Below are 18807 nucleotides of genomic sequence, written 5' to 3'. Positions count from 1 at the left end.
GCAGAAACCACTAAATTATGAAATTGCTAAATTGGGAATTGTATTTCAACCCAGAACAAGAAATGTGCTTGAACGGACACTAAATAACTCGCCCAGCTACAGCACTAAGGACAGATTTAGCGGGATATAAATTTGAGGCCTAGTATTTAGGCGCTGGGTGACAGGTATGGGTTTAGTGCCAGAATTAGACTTGGAAATACACAGTAGCGGGTGTGTGTGAAGTTATTCTGAATGACCCAATGTGCACCTTGAATATTATATACCCTTTTAGGGATAGATTTCAAATAGCTCTGATATAGCAGAAACCACTAAATTATGAAATTGCTAAATTGGGAATTGTATTTCAACCCAGAACAAGAAATGTGCTTGAACGGACACTAAATAACTCGCCCAGCTACAGCACTAAGGACAGATTTAGCGGGATATAAATTTGAGGCCTAGTATTTAGGCGCTGGGTGACAGGTATGGGTTTAGTGCCAGAATTAGACTTGGAAATACACAGTAGCGGGTGTGTGTGAAGTTATTCTGAATGACCCAATGTGCACCTTGAATATTATATACCCTTTTAGGGATAGATTTCAAATAGCTCTGATATAGCAGAAACCACTAAATTATGAAATTGCTAAATTGGGAATTGTATTTCAACCCAGAACAAGAAATGTGCTTGAACGGACACTAAATAACTCGCCCAGCTACAGCACTAAGGACAGATTTAGCGGGATATAAATTTGAGGCCTAGTATTTAGGCGCTGGGTGACAGGTATGGGTTTAGTGCCAGAATTAGACTTGGAAATACACAGTAGCGGGTGTGTGTGAAGTTATTCTGAATGACCCAATGTGCACCTTGAATATTATATACCCTTTTAGGGATAGATTTCAAATAGCTCTGATATAGCAGAAACCACTAAATTATGAAATTGCTAAATTGGGAATTGTATTTCAACCCAGAACAAGAAATGTGCTTGAACGGACACTAAATAACTCGCCCAGCTACAGCACTAGGGACAGATTTAGCTGGATATAAATTTGAGGCCTAGTATTTAGGCGCTGGGTGACAGGTATGGGTTTAGTGCCAGAATTAGACTTGGAAATACACAGTAGCGGGTGTGTGTGAAGTTATTCTGAATGACCCAATGTGCACCTTGAATATTATATACCCTTTTAGGGATAGATTTCAAATAGCTCTGATATAGCAGAAACCACTAAATTATGAAATTGCTAAATTGGGAATTGTATTTCAACCCAGAACAAGAAATGTGCTTGAACGGACACTAAATAACTCGCCCAGCTACAGCACTAAGGACAGATTTAGCGGGATATAAATTTGAGGCCTAGTATTTAGGCGCTGGGTGACCGGTATGGATTTAGTGACAGAATTAGACTGGGATATGGCCAAAAAATAAACAGACTATTGCTGGTTAAATGCACTTGGTGTGACAGCTTCACCCTGATGTAGGCTTTAGCCAAAAAACAACCACACCATTGAGGGTTAAATGCACTTGGTGACAGGCGCAGCTTGCCCCTGATTTAGTATATGGCCAAAAAATGAACAGACTATTGCTGGTTAAATGCACTTGGTGTGACAGCTTCACCCTGATGTAGGCTTTAGCCAAAAAACAACCACACCATTGAGGGTTAAATGCACTTGGTGACAGGCGCAGCTTGCCCCTGATTTTGTATATGGCCAAAAAATGAACAGACTATTGCTGGTTAAATGCACTTGGTGTGACAGCTTCACCCTGATGTAGGCTTTAGCCAAAAAACAACCACACCATTGAGGGTTAAATGCACTTGGTCGCAGCTTGTGCTGGCGCACCACAAGACACAAATTGGCCGCCGATCACCCCAGAAAAATGTGACTGACAAACGGTCTGGGCAGCCTAAAAACAGTGAGCAATTGAGGATCAGCAGCTCAATGATCCACAGCTGCAGATCGATCAGTTAATCAAGTCCTTTGGAGGAGTTAATCTGCCTAATCTCGCCCTACTGTCGCAGCCGCAACCTCTCCCTACGCTAATCAGAGCAGAGTGACGGGCGGCGCTATGTGACTCCAGCTTAAATAGAGGCTGGGTCACATGGTGCTCTGGCCAATCACAGCCATGCCAATAGTAGGCATGGCTGTGATGGCCTCTTGGGGCAAGTAGTATGACGCTTGTTGATTGGCTGCTTTGCAGCCTTTCAAAAAGCGCCAAGAAAGCGTCACAAAAGCGCGAAGAAAGCGACGAACACCGAACCCGAACCCGGACTTTTACGAAAATGTCCGGGTTCGGGTCCGTGTCACGGACACCCCAAAATTCGGTACGAACCCGAACTATACAGTTCGAGTTCGCTCATCCCTATATAGGATCTTCCTTCTGGCTTTTAATCGGATCCTCACTAGTAAATTCTTGGCTCCATTGAGTTATACTATTTTCAGTTTGGACCTTAGCCTGTTGCTAATGGGCATCAATGGGAATCAATAATCTATATCCACGTGGTCACACTTTATGGCTCCCTGTTCAGCCAGTTTATCAGCTAGGTCATTACCCTCTTTATCTATATTCTGGGTTTTGGGATGACCTTTAGTCTTTTTCCAATAAACGGTTACCAACAGGGCCATCTTTAATATTGATTGTACCCTGGGCAAAAATTTATTTTGGCCCCCTGGATCCTGCCTTCCCACACCTTAGCAGGCAATCACACCCTCCACCACAACACACACAAAAAATCCACACATCTGGTAGAGTACAGTGAATGACTGTAAATACTTCTAGTTCTGAAGACTCCAGCGGCTCAGGATCAGTGCTCTGGGCTCAGGCTGGAAGTGGGCACCGCTCTGCAGGAAGGAGACCAGGGCTCGGCTCACCCTAGTGTTACAGTGCACCCCAGCACCCCACAGTATGCAGTATAGCACCCTATAGTATACAGCACTACACAGTATGCAGTATAGCACCCCACACTATACAGTACCCCACAGTATATAGTAGAGCAGTATAGCAGCCCACAGTATACAGCACCCCACAGTATACAACACCTCACAGTATACAGTAGAGCAGTATAGCATCTCACCGTATACAGCACCCCAAACTAAACACGATATAGCACCCACACTATACAGCCCCCCACACTATACAGTACAGTAGTATAGCACTCCACACTATACAGCACCCACAGTATACAGTATACAGCCCCCCATAGTATACAGTACAGCAGTATAGCACTCCACAATATACAGCACCCACAGTATACAGTATACAGCCCCCCACAGTATACAGGCCTCCACACAGTATACAGCCCCCCACACAGTATAAAGCCCCCCACACAGTATACAGCCCCTCACACTATACAGGCCCCCACACTATACAGGCCCCCCCACAGTATACAGCCCCTCACAGTATACTGCCCCCCCCCACAGTATACAGGCCCCCCACAGTATACAACCCCACACAGTATACAGTCCCACACAGTATACAGCGCCCCCCACAGTATACAGCCCCCCACAGTATACAGGCCCCCACACAGTATACAGCACCCCACTATACAGTAGTTTACAGTATATTAGCATAAGAGCCCCTGTCACCTTTTTCTGATGTAATCTTCACAAAGCTCCACAGTTAAGGCAAACTTCTCCTGCAACACTCCTGGTAGGACCTGTGATGACCTCATAGCCATGTGACCAGTAATATTGCTAGGTTACTGGTCACATGGTGATGATGTCATCTAAGGTCCTAGATCACATTCACAGATCTAACAGTACGATGCCTGGAGTGCAGGCAGGCATGGCATGGCAGCACCCCCTGTGTAGCTGACAGCCTGACACCCGGGCAGTGGCTAGCAGGGCTCAAGAGGCAGCTGCCTTGGGCCCCCCAGGAGCAACTGGGCCCGGGGCAACTGCCCCTTTTGCCCCTTGGTAAAGACGGCCCTGCTTACCAACCATTACCTTGGACCAATTCGTCTATGGCACAAAACAACTTGGCGTGTTTCACCAGTTTATTGTTGATCCGTAACATGTGATTCCTCTACCATGTGGGCATATATTCTACAAAACTGTTCCGGACATAATTTGAATCAGTAACTATGACAAATTCTTTGACATTGTGCTCTATAGCAATCTTAACAGTTTGGTATACAAGAGCTCATTCTGCTACCTGGCTACTTTTAGCACCAATATTGTATCCCACAAAAATATTAGGAAATTCATCTGTCCAAGTAATGCCAATTCCTACCACTAGTTTTCTTTCATCTCCTATCATTGTGTGATAAGCACAACCATCTATATACACACGGGGAAGTAAAGGACAATAATCTTCATCATACACTTTGTAAGGGGAAAATTTTTGTTCCATTAGAAAATCATCTACTAGTTCTTCTTTATGATAATGAGCGGCACAGTCATGCAGTTCGGCGAGTCCTTGGGCTATTGGACACTTTTTATTTTGCTTATACCGAACTTTCAATGGCCTTCCTTGTAAAGACAAGGTCCAAGCAGTGATTCTGCTATTTGAAAAGTTACCATCCCTAATTTTCTCACTCTGTAAGTATTGTAGGGGTTGGTGTGCCATTTCAACAATCATTTTCTCACCCTGAATAAAACTTCTAAAGTTTTGAAGTGCCCAGACTGTGGCTAATAAAGCTTTTTCACAATCGCTAAACTTTATTTCTACCGGTGACAGGGACTTACTTGCATAAGCAATAACTTTATGCAATTTATCCTGTTTTTGGCATAAAACAGCACTAATACTAAGACCCGTGAAACCAGTTTCCAGATAAAAGGGTTTACCTCCCTCTGGATAAGCTAGACATGGGGCTTGGGTGAGTTTTCTTTTAAGCTCACTCATGGCTTGCTCCTGATCCTCCCCCCATGTCCAGGGTACACCTTTCTTTAACAATGTTGTGAGTAATTCATCATACCCAGAAATAACCTTAGTTCACTGATAGTGGTAGGCGTTTTAGATTTCATCACAGCTTCCACCTTTTTCTTCTGGGGATTCAGGCCTTCAAAGGTAACCTCATGTCCAAGGAAATTGACCTTGGTCCGACACCACTGGGCTTTCTGTAAAGAGATTTTCACACCTGCCTCTCTTAACTGATTAAGCACATGCCTAATTTCTTGGATATGCTGGTCAAATGAAGTACTTTTCATCAAAATGTCATCTACATAAGTTAAGTTTCCTCTTTCCGTAGCATCAGGCATAGCCTTATGTAAAAATACCGCAAATTCATGACCTGAGTTTATGTATCCAAATGGTAGTCTGGTCAAGGCAAATTGTTCCTTACCAAAGGTGAATGCCAATTTACGTTGGTCTTCAGGACTCAACTTGATGGTCCAATACCCCTGAGCGCAATCTAATGTGGTAAAGATCCTGTACCACATATTTGTACCAAGCATTGGTCTATATATGGCACGGGCCAGCCGGACATATATACACGTTTATTGAGCTGTCGGAAATCAGCACATAAACGCCATTGACCATTCGGCTTAAGAATTCCCAGGATAGGATTGTTATAAGAACTGTGCACCGGTCATATAATAACTCTCTCCTTGAGATTTTGAATTATTTCCGCTGGCGTGTCATAACAAGGAAGTAGAAGAAGATATTGCTTGATATAAACGGGAGGTGCCTCGGGATCAGTCTGAATCCTGGCAATGTGTATGTCAGACCACAATCAAAGGAATCTTTAGCAAAGATATCCTTGAATGCTAAGAGAACTTCTTTTAATTCTTGGCGTTCTAGGTCATTGGAGCATCCATCAGCCAACAATATTTGCTGCTGTACCATTTCTAGGAACCCTGGGAAAACTTCAGGTTGACCTATTTCATAGGCTTCTTACAACCTGTCAGTGAGTTCATGATTTGACTTACCAGCTTCTTCAGCAAACTCATGATATTCCTGCTCGTTAATTTTATGATTGAAGGTAAGGGAGGATTCCTCTGCCTTGCAAGTACCTTCTTCAAGATTGAAAGGATATACTGAACTAATGGTGAACAATCCTTCAGGAGAAGAATAAAATGTTTGTTCAACCAATTGTTCTTCTGTTAGATACGATTCCAGTATTAGGCCAATAATTACATTCTGAAACCCAAAAGGTATAATAATCTGAATCTAATGCCATACCAATGATTGTGTCTTTAGACAAATGGACTTCATTTGGCATACCATTATTCACAATTATTTTGGTTTTAAAGGATAACTGTCACACTTAGACCCTAATTAAATTTTTCATATATGTAGTTACTAATAACATGATATTCCAGAATCAGTTACTATTAGACTGACTTACCCCATATTTAATAAGATTCAGCCCTTAGCAACCAGTCTGCATAAAACTGCAATTTCACTATTCAGTTAAGATGGCCGCTACTGCCCTCACCCTGAGGCTAATCCTGCCTGCCCTCACTAGCCAGTAACAATAGCCCCCCAAAAGTGTCAGCAACCAGATCCCTCCCCCCTAAAGGGTTAATATCCTGCAGCACAAAGGGGTCCTCTTACCACACGTTGCTTTCATTTATACACTACACAGATGGCAGATCTCCCTTCCCTGGTCTGCGCCGCTTCAGCTCTGCATTGTCCCAGTCTGCTGAGTGAGGGAGCGTCTGCCAAGCGCAGGGACAGGGAGAAGTGCACACAGCCCAGGCACTGTTATCAGCTGCTGGGGAGGACCTGGCTTTAATCATTTACTTACAGTCCCTGGCTGTCAGTAATCTGACCTTGCACGCTGCGTGCTTCTGCGTCCTCCGTCCTTCAACACCTAGACGGACCCTGCATAGCAACACCTAGACGGACCCTGCATAGCAACCCTATTTTAGGCACAGGTAAAAGAAGACAGTACAGGGAACTAAACTGTGGAATTAAGGGGTAATTAAATACACAGTGAAAAGTTGAAATAGGGCCACCAAGGAGATATTAATCACCACGATCCAGTACTCCCAAAAAATATATATACGACAGTTATACTGTAAAGGTTTGTAAATTCACCATAGGTGTAGGATTTACTGAAATATCTAATTGTTGCATTCTGTTTGATAGGCATATCAATGCATCAGAATTCTTTAATTTTTGGCCTTTTGATACCTGAATGGGTAACAGGAAATTATTAGTACCTGGAGGTATGATTATATCTCGTGGCACTAATACACTGACTGCATATGACAATATTGGGGATGACTTGACGGCTTCATGTTCATCCATAAAACCATCAGGATTCCCTTTTAATCTTGTCCATAATGTGGAATTCACTATATCCACATGGATGGCAAAACAATGTAATATATCGTTGCCAATGTACATGGGATATCGGGGCTCATTAAGCACCAGGAATAAATGAGCTGCTGATTTACCTGCAATGGAAATGGTTAACATACATTTCGCAATCACATTATGGTTATCAGAATCAGTATCCAAGTCATGGACCCAATTATCCTGAGGATTTGGATACCTAATTACTTTTAGATTGGCCAATTGATTTAGTAAATCCCTACTAATGTATTTTCATGGCGCAAATCCAATTTAGCCCTTTTAGTTCTTCCTAGGTCATTCACTTGTACTGGGAAGAACACCTCATCATCCACCTTTTCAATCCCCACTAGGAATTGTTCATGACCACTAAACCCCGTAGGGTCAGTAGTTTCTGGATGTAGATGGATTGTAAGAACATCCCCTTCCAAACGGACACCTTTAACTCGTTCAGGAGCTACACATATGGTGTTATCCTCCTGTCCACCTACAGTGGCGTTAGAGGTTGCTTGCAGGAAAGAGACATCAGGGACTTGGCTATTTCTGAAATGTACTTCAATGGAATCCGACCATTCCTCTATCACATAGCAGCTATGCCGACTATTATAGGATTGTGACTGCTCATAATTGATGGGCATCCTTACTTGGAACCGAATAACCTTATTAACATAATCAATCACTGGGCTTAATCTTTTGAGGAAATCGATGCCAATAATTAATCGATCGATGGGCATATCCACGATCAATGTAGGATGGCTGATTACTTTATTTCCTACTTTAAAATACAGTCAAGCCTTACCTAAAACCTTGAGGGCATTGCCTGAGACACTTACCAGGTTAGCATTAAAACGTTTTAACTTATACCTCTCAGAAGATATATCCTGTAGTTGCTGGAAATACTTTTGAGATAATAAGGTTGCTTGGCTACCGGTATCCATCAAGGCTATTATTGGTGGGAAATTATCAAATAATTCCACTTTCATATAATATCGGTGTTCTATTTCATGTAAGGAACAAAGATATTTGGAATGAAAAGTCATCCTTACCCTCGACTCCTCCTCCTTCCTTTTATTAGCAGGATTGCATGTCGTCATCTGCACAGCTGAAGACTTTGTGGGCTGTAAGACAGAATAAACATGTCTCCCCTCCCCCTTGCCATGTGGCTTTAGAAGGGTTAAATTCTTTCCATGGGGAAAGACCTTTGTCTTAGTTTCCCCATTATTACATACACTTAAAGGATAACGGTCACATTTAGACCCTAATTTCATTTTTCATATATGTAGTTACTAATAACATGATATTCCAGAATCAGTTACTATTAGACTGACTTACCCCATATTTAATAAGATTCAGCCCTTAGCAACCAGTCTGCATAAAACTGCAATTTCACTATTCAGTTAAGATGGCCGCCACTGCCCTCACCCTGAGGCTAATCCCGCCTGCCCTCACTAGCCAGTAACAATAGCCCCCCAAAAGTGTCAGTAACCAGAGCCCTCCCCCTAAAGGGTTAATCTCCTGCTGCTCAAAGGGGTCCTCTTACCACATGTTGCTTTCATTTATACTCTGAGCAGACGGCAGATCTCCCTTCCCTGGTCTGCGCTGCTTCAGCTCTGCATTGTCCCTGTCTGCTGAGTGAGGGAGCGTCTGCCAAGCGCAGGGACAGGGAGAAGTGCACACAGCCCAGGCACTGTTATCAGCTGCTGGGGAGGACCTGGCTTTAATCATTTACTTACAGTCCCTGGCTGTCAGCAATGTGACCTTGCAGGCAGCCTGCTTCTGCGTCCTCTGTCCTTCAACACATAGACGGACCCTGCATAGCAACCTGATTTTAAGCAGAGGTAAAAGTAGGCAATACAGGGAACTAAACTCTGGAATTAAGGGGTAACTGAATACACAGTTAAAAGTTTAAATAGGGCCACCAAGGAGATATTAATCACCACAATCCAATACTCAAATAATAATAATATGACAGTTATACTTTAAGTCTTCAGTATTTGCAACATTGGACATACTTACCTGTTTCCCCCCATTTATTATTGGGAGGATTCTCTACAGGAGGAGCTGCTCCTAAAAAAGGATTTTTAGGGTTAGCAGAAAATGCTTTGGACAACTCTTCCATCCGCTGCATCATCACTCCAAACTGGCTTTGGATTTGATCCATGCGATCATATAAATTACTTCTATTTTTCCCATAACCTTTTGGAGGTTGATTTTGGGACCTTTATGATTGGGATCTCCCAGAACCATCTGACTCTTTACGGCCCAAGTTGAAATTTCCTCTAATCATTTCTCTGGTATCTTTGAAAAGGAGGAAATCGCCTATTCCTAAACTCATTTTTGTTATTTGGGTTTTCAGCAACTTTTGGGCCCTTATTATCATCTGGCCTAGGCTGAATTTTATTTGGCTGGGAAGGCCTAGAGCTTTTGACCACCTCAGCATAAGGCTCCATTCACACGTCCGTGGTGTATTGCGGACCCGCAAATTGCGGATCCGCAACACACCCGCCCGACACCCCTATAGAAATTCCTATTCTTGTCTGAAGCTGCGAACAAGAATAGGACATGTTCTATCTTTTGCGGAGTAGCGGAGCCGAAGATCGGGGCCGCGCTCCGCAAATGTGGATGCGGACAGCACACTGTACATTCCGTCCCCATAGAGAATGAATGGGTCTGCACTCGTTCCGCAAAATTGCTGAACGGATGCGGACCCATTTGCGGACGTGTGAATGGACCCTTACTCCTTTTGGGGCTCTCAAATTTTCCATTATCTCTTTTTATATGAGTTTCAGCTATCTCCTCATTAGATTTTTTACATCTCCTATCTGGAGACTCATCGCTATTTTGTAGCGCCGCATACAGAGTTGTACTCTCTGTTAGGAACCAAGCAAGAGTTTTTCCTGGGATGGTAAGCCCTAGCCAAAATAAATTTTATTTTATTAGGCAAAACCGTCATAAAACAACTAGATGAATTCACGGTTTTCAAAATTGGGATCTTTTTCAGATAGACTAAAAGCATTTTTAAGGACGGACAAAAATTCCCTGGGACTTTGATTTGGCCTGCACTTCAGTGTAAACATGGCCCTCCTTGCAGCAGTAGCTGACTTATAGGGGCCAAACTCTTAATCTCTGACACTATTTCTGACCAGGTATCTTTACCCATATCTTTGAGGGAATTAAAGAAATATTGGTGTTTTTGCTCAAATACCCAGGTAATATATTCAATTCTGTCTATCCTGTTCTAAATGTAATGTTTTCATTGCCTCGTCATATGTTTCTAGATGATTAACTATGGAGGATGATCGTTTTTTGGTGAATTGACCCACAGTTTCTTTTAGAAACTTGCTCACTTTGGTGGTATCTATCATAGGCTGATAGGCTTTCTGTGACAAACTTTTAGTGGACTTTTAGGGGGTGATATGGGTTTTAACTTAGGAAGAGAATGTTCTCTCAGAGACATTAGTTCTTCTCTTTTAGAAGAGCCACCATATTCGCTTTCTGCCTCTGACCTCCATATTGAATGTCTAACCTTCACTTTACTGGCAGATTCTTCCTGTCTATACGGCAGAGATATTACATCCCGGCTGTCTATCTCTTTTTGCAAATTTCTATTGTCATTATACAATCTTTCGCATTCCTTTTCTAGATCATCATTAGACTTTTGACATTCAGATAATTCCCTAGAGATTTCATCTAATTTCAATTCAAGATTTTCTTGATCATCTCTTTATGTTGAGTATTGGGCAGACTAGATGGGCCAAATGGTTCTTATCTGCCTACACATTCTATGTTTCTATTATCTCTGTCACAATATTCTGATAATTTAGCGGATATTTGTGCTAATTCACCAGAAACTATGGTGGCCTTAACTTTAATCTCATATATCTCTTCAACCTGCTGACAATTTTTATATTTTGCCTTTTCTAATCGTTTTGCGAATTCACAAATCACAAGCATAAATTCAGGCCAAGATTAAAGTATCGTCAAATCCTTGTCCTTTTTGTGTTTAGCTTGAGCAATGCTACAGATAAACTCAGCAAACCTGGATTCCTTAGCCCAAATATCATCAGAATATTCTGCAAATGTTCCTTGCAGAATAGCTTCCCATACTTTTAAATCTCCTTTGATTTCTAATATATCTTGAATATGCAGTAATACTTGATCTTTCATTATTGCTTGCCTTTCTTTCTTTTGCATACCAAGCTAAAACGAGCTCGTAATCTGCTCTAAGTTAGACGACAAAAAGAAGGCGGTGGTAAATCAAAATATATATTTATTAAATAGCAATATGGTGCAAACTAATATATATAAGAAAATTTGGTGACAATTGAAGTTCAATCAATGATATGCAAAATTTTAAGAAAGTGAAAATAATCTAGAGTATATATATTCACTACTATGTCTTATTATGACAATACACTTCAATTATATTTTAAATCAATTTGATACCTGATTTCTCTTAGCCGACAAATAGCTGATTAAAGCCAAATCTGGTCTACAAACCGGATTCCAAAGAAGGTGGGACACTAAACAAATTGTGAATAAAAACTGAATGCAATGATGTGGAGATGGCAAATGTCAATATTTTATTTGTAATAGAACGTAGATGACAGATCAAACGTTTAATCCGAGTAAATGTATCATTTTAAAGGAAAAATACGTTGATTCAAATTTTCACGGTGTCAACAAATCCCCAAAAAGTTGGGACAAGTAGCAATAAGAGGCTGGAAAAAGTAAATGTGAGCATAACAAAGAGCTGGAAGACCAATTAACACTAATTAGGTCAATTGGTAGCATGATTGGGTATAAAAAGAGCTTCTCAGAGTGGCAGTGTCTCTCAGAAGTCAAGATGGGTAGAGGGTCACCAATTCCCACAATGTTGCGCAGAAAGATAGTGGAGCAATATCAGAAAGGTGTTACCCAGCGAAAAATTGCAAAGACTTTGCATCTATCATCATCAACTGTGCATAACATCATCCGAAGATTCATAGAATCTGGAACAATCTCTGTGCGTAAGGGTCAAGGCCGTAAAACCATACTGGATGCCCGTGATCTCCGGGCCCTTAAACGACACTGCACCACAAACAGGAATGCTACTGTAAAGGAAATCACAGAATGGGCTCAGGAATACTTCCAGAAACCATTGTCAGTGAACACAATCCACAAGGCCATCCGCCGTTGCCAGCTGAAACTCTACAGTGCAAAGAAGAAGCCATTTCTAAGCAAGATCCACAAGCTCAGGCGTTTTCACTGGGCCAGGGATCATTTAAAATGGAGTGTGGCAAAATGGAAGACTGTTCTGTGGTCAGACGAGTCACGATTTTTGGAAATCTGAGTGCGTGTGGCATGGGCAGCTTTCATGTCTGGAAAGGCACCATCAATGCAGAAAAATATATTCAGGTTCTAGAACAACATATGCTCCCATCCAGACGTCATCTCTTTCAGGGAAGACCCTGCATTTTTCAACAAGATAATGCCAGACCACATTCTGCATCAATCACAACATCATGGCTGCGTAGGAGAAGGATCCGGATACTGAAATGGCCAGTCTGCAGTCCAGATCTTTCACCTATAGAGAACATTTGGCGCATCATAAAGAGGAAGGTGCAACAAAGAAGGCCCAAGACGATTGAACAGTTAGAGGCCTGTATTAGACAAGAATGGGAGAGCATTCCTATTTCTAAACTTGAGAAACTGGTCTCCTCGGTCCCCAGACGTCTGTTGAGTGTTGTAAGAAGAAGGGGAGATGCCACACAGCGGTGAAAATGGCCTTGTCCCAACTTTTTGGGGATTTGTTGACACCATGAAATTCTGATTCAACATATTTTTCCCTTAAAATGGTACATTTTCTCAGTTTAAACTTTTGTTCCGTGATTTATGTTCTATTCTGAATAAAGTATTAGAAGTTGGCACCTCCACATCATTAACAAAACAATAACAAATACAGGTGCACTCTGCAGTCTCACTAAACCCTCAAACTGATTTTAAAATTGAGAGATTAGTCAACATGTCCTACCGTGTAGAACATGTCTAAGCCCGGGCACCACGTCAAGGTTTCTCAAGTAGCCCGAGACCTAACGCTCTCCTACCTGCGCCGTATTGGCGATACCAGGAGCCAGTGGGCAAATTACAGGAGCATGAGGCCGACTCACAAACAGCTCACCAGTTACCTCCAGCATGTAACCATGCTTACAATGGGAGGAGGGAGGAGTCTGCGAGTCCCACTCAAGACTGACTGATATGGCCCAGGCCTCACAGGTGCACCTAAATGTGGCCTGTAGATGGAAAACAGGCACATTTAAATTGGAGTTTATACACCTCCAGGAATATATATATACAAACCAAAAAGACTCCTCCCATTGCAAGCATGGTTACATGCTGGAGGTAACTGGTGAGCTGTTTGTGAGTCGGCCTCATGCTCCTGTAATTTGCCCACTGTGAGTCTAGCCTATATTTAGTCCACAGCTATAGCCACTCCCCTGCCCACCTGCTGCTGATTCCTATGGAAACAAACTGTCATTCAGCAGCAGGTGGGAGGGGAGAGTCAGGAGCTCATAAATATTCATGACTCATCATTATCAGCTGGAGCTTTTCAATACAAGATTCAATTAAAGAAAGTGACCCAGCATTGTGCTAAGCGAATCAGTCACTTATTTCTGTTCTCCTTAGTTAGGACACCAAAAAACTGGTGACAGGTTCCCTTTAAAAGATGCCTGTCTCAATATCTGAATATCACCAGTCAGTGGAGGAAATCCTCTAGACTGTTTGTGCAGTTTGGGGGAAAAAACAAGGGTGTCTTCTAGAACCCTAGCCAAATGGATAGTAAAGGCTATCCTTTTGGCCTATTCCCAACCAGATCCGTTTCTACTTGATGGGCAGAAAAGGCAAATGCATCCTTGAAGCAAATCTGTAGGGCAGCTACATAGAAGTCTCCATGTACCTTTTTTTCGACACTACAAATTAGATTTAGACTCCAATGATCGTTTATCCTTCGGGAGGAAAGTGTTACAAGCGGTAGCCCCCTCTCCGCTAGTTTCTATTCTATAAAAAACAAACAAACAAATCCAACCATGGGTGTCTTTGCCGAGCAGATGCACACTGAAGTAGTGCGTCTATGTAAACAGACTACCCAATATACATGTAACTGGAAGAGCTCATTTATCAGGGAAAAAACTAAGAGAACTGAAGATCATAAACATCCAACTATGAAAAAATGCTTTATTGTTACATAGTAAATAATTAATATATCACCATTATAAAGGAAGGTAAGGAGCAAAAAACACCATCCCGGCAACACAGATCACTGACTCCAAATACATATATATAAGATCAGAAATACATCAGTAACATATATTATAATCATTTGTAAAAGGTGAGTCCTAGTAATTGGTATAAAGGAGAAGAAACAACAGATGGTAGTGCTGCCCATGATGCAAACAGTACTCAAGTGAGGCACTTTATAGTGTAAAGCATCTTTAAGCTACAGTATATACCATCTTAATCATGCAAGATATAATATGACCTAGTGTCCTGAATATATAAAAAACACTGTGCACTATATAGGTGCAAAAGACTCACCTATGATGTTTGAGACCTGAGTGCCTGGGATGGTGTTACCCCAACGTGCCTTTCGGCGGTCTTTTTGTCCGGGTTTCTATTCTAGCCTTCTCTCAAGGGTGCTGTCATGGGCGTAGGGGAAATTCAGGATTACTTACCGGTAATCGTTTTTAAATGAGCCTATGACAGCACCCAGGATTTATTCCCACCCTATGCTTTCAGTTTCATATATATGAAATACTTATGTGTATATATATATATATATATATATATATATAAAAATAGTGTATAAAAAATAAAAGTGTGTTAAGTTATGTTAAGGACAAGTTCTCTCTATTAACTGGTGCTACAGAGGCAGAGCCCCTCCTTAAGCCCTTCAGGACCCTGCTATTTTTCACCTTAAGGACCAAGCCTTTTTTTGCAAACCAGACATGTCATTTTATGTGGTGATAACTTTAAAACGCTTTTACTTATCCAAGCCATTCTGAGATTGTTTTCTCGTCACAGACTGTACTTCATGACAGTGGTAAATTTGAGTCAAAATATTTCATTTTTTTGTTATAAAAAAATACCAAATTTGCCCAAAAATTTGAAAAATTAGCAATTTTCAAAATTTACATTTATCTGCTTCTAAAACAGATAGTAATACCTCCTAAAATAGTTATTACTTTACATTTACCATATGTCTACTTAATGTTTGAATCATTTTGTTTATGACATTTTCTTTTTTTGCGACGGCTTAGACGTTTAGAAGCAAATCTAAAAAATTTTAAGACAATTTCCAAAACCTATTTTTAAGGTCTGTAGTCACTTTGTGGGGCTTACATAATAGAAACCACCCATAAATGGCCCCATTTTAGAAACTACACCCCTCAAGGTATTCAAAACTGACTTAACAAACTTTGTTAACCCTTTAGGTGTTCCACAAGAATTAAAGGAAAATGTAGATGACATTTCAGAATTTCACTTTTTTGGCAGATTTTCCATTTGAATCCATTTTTTCCAGTAACAAAGCAAGGGTTAACAGCCAAACAAAACTCAATATTTATTGCACTGATTCTGTAGTTTACGGAAACACCCCATATGTGGTCACAGCAGGGCGCAGAAGGAATGGAACGCCATATGGTTTTTGGAGGGCAGATTTCACTGGGATAATTTTAAGGTGCCATGTCACATTTGAAGCCCCGCTGATGCACCCCTAGAGTAGAAGTACAAAAAGTGACCCCATTTTGAAAACTACAGGTGGCAGTTTTGCTGGTACTATTTTAGGGTACATAAGATTTTTGGTTGCTCTATATTACACTTTTTGTGAGGCAAGGTAGCAAAAAAAATAGCTGTTTTGGCACTGTTTTTCTTTTTTACAATGTTCATATGACAGGTTGGATCATGTGCTATTTTTATAGAGCAGGTTGTTACGGACGCGACAATACCAAATATGACTTCTATTTCTACTTTTTTTAGTTGGTTGTTTCAGTTTTACATAATAAAGCATTTTTTTTTTTTTTAAAGATTTTTTTTAGTGTCTCCATATTCTAAAAGCCATATTTTTTTTTTATTTTTAGGTCGACTGTCTTATATAGGGGCAATTTTTTTTTTGGTATTAGATGATGGTTTGATTAGTACTATTTTAGGGTGCATATGACCTTTTGATCGCTTGGTATTACACTTTTTGTGATGTAAGGTGCCAAAAAATTATTTTTTTACGGTGTTCATCTGAGGGGTTAGATCATGTGATATTTTTATAAAGCAGCTTTTTCCGGATTCCGAATACCTAATATGTATACTTTTTTATTTATTTAAGTTTTACACAATAACAGCATTTTTGAAACAAAAAAAAACATGTTTTAGTGTTTCCATATTCTGAGAGCCGTATTTATTAATTTTTTTGGGCTATTGTCTTAGGTAGGGTCTCATTTATTGCGGGATGGGATGCTGGTTTAATGGGTACTATTTTGGGGTGCGTATGACTTTTTGATCGCTTGGTATTACACTTTTTGTGATGTAAGGTGACAAAAAATTGCTTTTTTTAAACCATTTTTATTTTTTTACGGTGTTCATCTGAGGGGTTAGGTCATGTGATATTTTAATAGACCTGGTTGCTACAGAAATGGTGATACCTAATATGTCTACTTTTTTATATTTTTCACTTTTAACACAATAAGCATAAAAAAAAAAAATCATGTTTTAGCGTCTCCATTTTCTGAGGTGACAGTTTAATTGGTACTATTTTGGGGGCATACACCTTTTTTGATCGCTTGGTGTTTCACTTTTTGAGATGTAATGTGTCAAAATAATGGTTATATTAGAACAGTTTTTATTTTACTTTTTTCTATGGCGTTCAGGTGAGGGGGTGGATCATGTGATATTTTTATAGAGCCGGTCGTTAGGGACGCAGCAATACCCAATATGTCTGTTTTTGTTTTGTTTTTGTTACAATTTTATGTGTTTTATTTTGGGAAAGGGGCTGTTTTTTTTTTACTTGAAAATGTATTTTATTTTTTTTATGAAAAACACTTCTTTTTTTTTTGCCCCACTCTGGGACTTCAACTTCTGGGGTCTGATCCCCTCTGCAATGCATTACAATACAACCTGTATTGTAATGCATTGGCGTTCAGCTTTTATGCTGACAGCCTGCCTGGTAGACCCAGCCTAAGAGCTGGATCTCACAGGCTTCCACAGAAGGCAAGCCCCGATGACTGTGAAAGGCATCGGGCTGCCTTCTCTGCTATCAGGTCCCCGCCACTGCAGCGCAGGGACGCGATGTAGATGCGGAGGGCACGCGTACCCTTCTCAAACCCTCTGCATGCCACGGTCAGCATACAAGGGGTTAATACGGCCGGCATATGCAACAGGGGCCCAGCTGTCAGTGACTGCTGGGTCTGTGCCGCTGATGTGTATGTGTACATGTATGGCGCTGGTCCTTAAGTCACGTCCACCAGCGCCATACATGTACAGCGGGGGTCCTTAAGGGGTTAAGAGCTCTCCACGAAAGTTCCTGTTTCCTGTCCTGGATGGAGGCGGTTTCTCAAGGGTGCTGTCATGGGCTCATGGAAAAACGATTACTGGTAAGCAATCCTGAATTTTTGGTCCACATTTGATCCACATTTTTATCATTTCTATGAGGCTGTCCGTGTGGCCATGCCACAAATTATAGAACATATCCCCGATAGCAGTGTGTTATCCACAGATCCCCCATAACAGTGTGTCATCCACAGATCCCCCTTAACAGTGAGTCATCCACAGATCCCTCATAACAGTGTGTCATTCACAGATCCCCTATAACAGTGTGTCATCCACAGATCCCCCATAACAGTGTGTCATCCACAGATCCACCCTAATAGTGTGTCATCCACAGATCCCCCACTAACAGTGTGTCATCAACAGATCCCCCCTAACAGTGTGTCATCCACAGATCCCCCCTAACAGTGTGTCATCCACAGATCCCCCCTAACAGTGTGTCATCCACAGATCCCCCCCTAACAGTGTGTCATTCACAGATCCCCCCTAACAGTGTGTCATCCACAGATCCCCATAACAGTGTGTCATCCACAGATCCCCCATAACAGTGTGTCATCCACAGATCCCCTATAACAGTGTCATCCACAGATCCCCTGTAACAGTGTGTCATCCACAGATCCCCCCCTAACAGTGCGTCATCCACAGATCCCCCCCTAACAGTGTGTCATCCACAGTTCCCCCCCAACAGTGTGTCATCCACAGATCCCCCATAACAGTGTGTCATCCACAGATCCCCCATAACAGTGTGTCATCCACAGATCCCCCATAACAGTGTGTCATCCACAGATCCCCCATAACAGTGTGTCATCCACAGATACCCCATAACAGTGTGTCATCCACAGATCCCCCATAACAGTGTGTCATCCTCAGATCCCCCATAACAGTGTGTCATCCACAGATACCCCATAACAGTGTGTCATCCACAGATACCCCATAACAGTGTGTCATCCACAGATCCCCCCCCTAACAGTGTGTCATCCACAGATCCCCCATAACAGTGTGTCATCCACAGATCCCCCAT

This window comes from Bufo gargarizans, chromosome 1 (assembly GCF_014858855.1).
Source record: "Bufo gargarizans isolate SCDJY-AF-19 chromosome 1, ASM1485885v1, whole genome shotgun sequence".
Lineage (NCBI taxonomy): Eukaryota > Metazoa > Chordata > Amphibia > Anura > Bufonidae > Bufo > Bufo gargarizans.
The sequence above is the reverse complement of the archived record's forward strand: the minus strand, read 5'-3'. Positions refer to the sequence as shown.